This window comes from Macrotis lagotis, chromosome X, assembly GCF_037893015.1.
Source record: "Macrotis lagotis isolate mMagLag1 chromosome X, bilby.v1.9.chrom.fasta, whole genome shotgun sequence".
NCBI classification, from domain to species: domain Eukaryota; kingdom Metazoa; phylum Chordata; class Mammalia; order Peramelemorphia; family Peramelidae; genus Macrotis; species Macrotis lagotis.
In genome coordinates, this window is record NC_133666.1 from 541,383,438 (window position 1) to 541,389,998 (window position 6,561).

The window sequence follows — 6,561 nt, forward strand, 5'->3', positions numbered from 1 at the left end:
ACAATTTTAAAAAATTAAGTTGGGGTTTTCTGAACATCAAAGCTTAGGCTTTGAAGGAGAAAGAAATTTAGAGTGGTTTTCCTGTATTCAGAAAGAACTATAACCAATTCAATTCAGCAAGCATTTTTGTAGTTTCTACTTTATACAAAGCATTACGCTAGATGTTGAGGGAAATACAAAGTTTAAATAAGACAAGGCCTTCCCATTATAGAATCTCTCTTCTTGTGAACCATTGGATAGAAGATTAAAAGAGGCAGATTTCCTTTTGAAACTTGAAAAGCTTCTTAAAAACCAAAGCCTTCCAAAACTAGAAGATGCCTCAAGGTCCTGATATCCCCATAACTGGAGCTCTTTTAATAGTGTACAGATGACCACTAACTCTTCAGGGATGTTTCAGATAGGATTCCTAGTACTAGCAAGAGTACTTCAAAATCTCATGAACATCTGGGATCCTATGTTCTATGAAATTTATTTAAAATCTAATCACAGATTTATTTTACAGACCCAAATTATAATATTCATAGAAGTGAATCTTTCACATCTGGTAGATTCATTCATACTACCAATAATACTTGGATGCCTTAGAAAGAGAAAAAAGAGAAAAGAAATTTCAATTTCTATAATAACATTATTGGCATAAACCAGATTCCTAAGGTATCAGTCATTAGGTCAGCATTTTAAAGGTTGCCTTTCTCAAGAGAGAAGTAGCTTTTGTCTAGTTATCTTTATTTCTCATTACTAAATATATAATGGATATTTTAGCCAGTGATAGTTCATTATTTATTTGACTGGATTTTTGTGTTCCTTACTAAAAATCATTGAGTTCTTTCCCCATATGTCAATGGGACATTTTACAGTCCTTCTGCTTTGAGGTAAAATTGTTTCCTTCACAAAAATACTTTGGGTAACAGCCATCATTTCTGGATAAGTTTCAGCAGGATGCACCTCTCATGGTTTCTGTTCTCAGATTAATTACTGAAATATTAATTAAACTTCCTGTAGTGGGTTCTTGCTGTGCTATTGTTAGTTTGCTGTTAAATTAATCTGCCAGAGTGACATGCAAGACAAGAAAACATAATTTCATGTATTATTATGTTTCATGATTTCATATTTTCAAAGCAGTATACTGACTGATTAGGAATTTAGTCAGGTATTTGGAAAATTATTCCTTTTTAAAACAGACTTGTTAGCATGCTTATGGGAGGCAATGCTCTTGAGACTAAAGTGTTGTTTTATAGGAACATGTAGCTATTAAATTTTTAACTAGGATCTTCCCATATTTCATAACTAGGGGAGGGCTTGGTTTTCATTGAGACATTGCTTGAAATATGTATGTCAGTGAAACTCTAACATAAGAAATCTCTTCAATGTCAAATACAAATTGTGGTCAAAGAATCTTAATCCATAGAAAATTTGATTCTGACAAGTCCAAATATAGTGAACAATGTAGTATGTTGGTCATTACTACAGGTAGATTTCATGACACTTGCAATCTTCCCAAACCCTCCTTCCATCCCACTTATTCTCCTTGGCAGAAAGGGGTTTTGTTTCTTTTTCTGTTCTTTCACAAGTATAGTGTCCAGATATCTCCTTTAGACTAAACAAGAATATTTCTTGTGAACACAAACACAGGGTCTTGAAAAAAAAATCTGTGCCTGAACCACTCATTCTCTGAAAAACTAAAAAAAATGAAAGAAAAAAAAGCATTTATGCAAAATTTAATGCTTTAACCGACTCTGATAGTGTGGTTTTTTTTTATTCTCATAATTTCCTGACTCTGCAAAGAAGAGAGGAATGTACATTTTCTTAACTTTCTCTTGAGCCAAGGTTGGTCAGTTTGATTATAAAACATTCGATTTCCTTTTTTGTTCTTTTCATGTACACTTATAATCATAGATATATTAGTTTTCTGTTTCCTTCTTACTTCATTCTAACTTGGTTCATAGAAGTCTTCCAAAGTTTCTCTCATTTCCTTGTATTCATCATTTCTTATGGCATGGTATTAGTCAAGCAACCCAATTAGTTTAGCTATTTCCAGAGGTTGCATAATCCCTACTATCCTATATATGCAAGTTCTGACATAGTAGATCTAAAATGAAAAGACCTGATGACTAAATGGAGCATATAAGAATCTACAAGTATCTTTGTAAAGTTCTGACAGAGATCCTTATTATTTATCTTTTTCAGAGCATCCACAAGACCAAATGGCAAATACAAATGGCTAATTTACATGTGGAATAGTTTAAAACAAACATGACTCTCCAACTATGGTCACCCAAAAAAGAATAGTATATTCAACTGCTAAGCCAGACATCCTAGCAACGCCTGTGATATGATTTCCTAAGTTATAAAATAATAAATTATTATTTTACATTTTTTTAGCTATCCAAACAAAAAGGAAAATATGACTCATAATCTTTGGTACCTCATGGTCTTGTCTAGACTGAATATTTAGAAGGCATAGGGATAAAAAAAATTAAGTCAAATACAATGATCCAAATATCTTTCATCATTTGCACTCCAGAACCCAAAATGAATAAACTCACCTTTGGATAAAAAGATTTCAAGGGGTTGGGTGGAGAGGGAGGGGGAGAAATGTTTGAAGTCGTCAGTCTCCCACAATTAATTAAGAGATCACAGAAAATGTTTGTGTGTGTGTGTGTGTGTGTGTGTGTGTGTGTGTGTGTGTGTAAGTTCACCTACCAAAATAAGTAGACTTAAGAGATCATTATAAATTTGTAAATTTACATTTTATGGTACATGTTAAAAGCTCTTTACTAATTAAAGCAAAGTGATTGCGGAATTGAAATTCATTTACTTTACTAAAACTTTTAGCCAGTGGGGGAAAAAAACTTCAAAAGATTTTCTATTCCCCTTTGCTCAAACCATTGTTAGGAAAGCACACAGTTTATTTACTGTAAGCAATCATGACTAATAGTGTACCACTTGTTTTATTATTTTGTTCTCTTCCACATTCTACAAATTTATCAGTCATTCTCACACCCCATTACCTAGAAGGATACACGTTGGAATACATAATAAAGTGTCTCTCAAAGGTCCCTGACTCTGACAGGAAGCGAGGCACTGTTTCTCTATTTCAAATGGAAATCAGCACTATGTTAAGTGATGCCAGACAACGTTGTCACTTGTCATCAGTCTTTCTTGAACAACATTCTAGACCAAATGAGAATTTGTCCTTGCCTGGGTAGACTTGTCTTGATTCTGAAGGTATTGTTTAAAGAAGTGTTGCTGTGCTGGCCAGTTGTGTTTGTGTTTGTGTGTTGTTTGTTTTTTGTGGATGCTGGCTCTGTGTTAGAAAAGTATATATGCTTAAATAGAATCATAATCCTCAGGTTTACCCCAAAAGGATTTTTATCTCATCCCATTCATCATGAAATCCTTCTCAAATTTACCTCCTCTACCAATTCCTTAGGTGATTCAATCTTTCAGAAAGACCTTGGTATTAATTTACTGAGATCTGTTACCAACATTCATTTCAGTTTGAAATAGATAGTCTTTCTCAAGTCTGTCATTTATCTTTGAGAAGGGAAATTGTCTTGTCTTTAAAAACTGAATTATCAAATAAAGATTTCTATATATTTTTGGAGGTGCTATTTGCTTTTGTGAGAGTAAGTCGCATACTAAAGTTTAAATAAAGATTTGGCTCTCCTTCATTTATTCATGCATTTCCTAATTCCTGAGGAATTGTTTCCTAGATTTGATATTAACCCTAGAGAAGGACATCTCCTGTGTTTAAAAAAAAAAAAAGAAAATCAATGTGTATTAGCATGTACTAGAACAGGAGTGAAAGGGACCCAGTACCTTGGGTTTTTTTTCCTATTATTATTGGTTGATTTATGCATTTTGTTTTCACATTCATTTCCAAGCAAACCTCTCTTGCTCTTCCTTTTCCACCCAGTACAAGCTTCTCTCCTAACAAAGATTTAAAAATAATAACACCAGCAAAACTGCCCAAGGCTGACAGCCTATATAATCATCCATTCCTATAGCTCCCTAACTTTATAATAAAATGCTGATACATTTTTTGATCTCTTCTTCAGACTGAGTTTGGTCATTATAATTATAGAGAGTTTGGTTTTACTTTATTTTTTCTAGTTACTTTGTTATAATAATATACTTTTTTTCTTAGCTTAATTTAAATTGGTATATATATATATATATATATATATATATACACATATATATGTAATAACAGGGATTCAAAAAATAATTTGACTCTTTGAGAAAGAGGAGTTAGAAGAAGGTACTGAATCACCTTTTCCTTTTGTCAAAACAGGATTTCTTTATTTTTAGTGAATATTTAATAAAGTTTCATAGGATATGGGGATAGAGTTTGATGGACAAAAAGATCATACAAATGGCCTTTTTGAGTGACAAATAGAATTTCTTCAAGAAATATACTGAGGCAGTTAGGTAGCGCAGTGGATAGAGCACAGGCCCTGGAGTCAGGAGGACCTGAGTTCAAATATGACTTCAGACACTAAATAATTACCTAATTGTGTGACCTAGGACAAGTCACTTAACCCCATTGCCTTGCAAAACAAATAAACAAAAAAGCATTGACATTCTAAAAGCATGAAATCAGTCAGTTTGTTAGTCTATAAGATAAAGACAAATTGTCTTTCAACCTTAACCAATAAATTGACAAGAATTGATTAAGCACCTAATAAGTGCCCAGCACTGTAATGAACATTGGCAATATGAGACAACCCCATCCCCCAAAATAACAGCTCTCATGGAATTTACCTTCTATCAATGGATACATTAACAATCAGTCTCTCCTCAGTTCATTATTTCCACCAGAGAATTGGATTATGCCCTTGTAATCACCCTAGTCTTAGATATATCAGATTTGGCTTTATCTTGGCCATAGCACTTCCACAGTGCTTCTCTGCCATCCCCTTGCCATGCTTCCAGATTTGAGCCTCTTCCCAATTTGGTTTTCCAAATTTTTTTATGTACTTTCTTTTCCTAATAAAATGCAGGTTTCATGAGGTCAGGATATGTCTTGCTTGTTTATATTTAGATTTCTGCACTTAGAATAGTTTCTTGTACCTGTTAAAAACTTACCTTATTTATCCATGTAGAGAATGTATACAAAATAAATACAGAGTCATGGAGGATACTAGTAGTTGAGGGGAGATTTGGAAGGAATTGTGTTCAAGCAGCTTCTTAAAAGAAATGAGGCATTCAGTGAGGCTGAGGTAAGGATAAGACATATTTGCAGCATGGGGAATGGTCAGCACCACAGTGGTGTAACCAACTTAGTTGATTTGTTGCTATTGTTGCAAAAATTCTTTAGATTTATATTGCCCTTTATAAAAAGTCCTTTCACAGACATTATTTCTTTTGACTCTTAGTGCAGTTTTCTGAGATATTATTAATTCCTCCCCACCCCCACCCCCTCATTTCACACTTAACTTGTTTAAAAGGACATTTTGAAGTGGAATTTATTGACCCTTCCTTCAAGCATATTCCCATCTTTATAAGTAACCTATAAGTAGACAGTATTGAGAAGAGAAATAAAATTAAATACTGCTCCAAAAATTGGGAAATGGAACAAACTAGAGAAGCAAAAGGCAGTTCAGAAGAATTAACTGGGGGGTGGCTAGGTGGTGCAGTGGATAGAGCACCAGCCCTAGAGTCAAGAGTACCTGAGTTCAAATCCAACTTCAGACACTTAATAATTACCTAGCTGTGTGGCCTTGGGCAAGCCACTTAACCCCATTTGCCTTGCAAAATCCTAAAAAAAAAAAAAAAAAAAAAAAAAAAAAAAAAGAATTAACAGGGTAGTGGAAAAAACAAATGAGTTATTACAACCTTTATGTTCCCCACCCTTCCCATTTTTATATTTTCTTTTAATTTGGTAGTAATACTGACCTTTAAGTATTCATGACTTAACTGCACATAGATTATGAAAGAGTCCTACAATAGTAGTCAACTTTCTTTTTCCATCTATAAAGATATAATGTAGAGAATTCAAGATACAAGATACTTCTAGACAATTTGCTAATTTTTTAAAAGCATTTTATTAAAAGCAAAATTAACTCTCAAAGACTCTCATCCAATGAGATAACTTAAACATAAATATTAAGAACTTATATGATTTCCGGATGAAAGCTAACTTTGTTCAATGATCCCCTGAATATAGATATCAGAAAAAAGTATAAAATTGACAATCATTTGCTAAGGAAAGTTGATCTCTTGACATGTAAAATGACCTATACAAAGTCTAAATAGCAAAGGGATTTCCCTATGGATGATCTATACAAAGTCCAAATAGCAAAGGGATTTCCCTATGGATGAGGTTTTCTAGACAATATCATTTGCAAGCAAAGTACTAATTACTCCTAGCCCTGGAACAATGCAGTCCTCTTAAAGGGATCCATAATGTAGTCACTCAGAAAGAATTGATCTAACCTAAAAATCCTTACAAAAAATAGCAAATAAAGAGTGCATTTGCTCTGATTATGACATATAGACAGATGGACTGCTCATCAAATTAGCCTTCCATTCTACATAGGGTCAAAACTTTAGAAT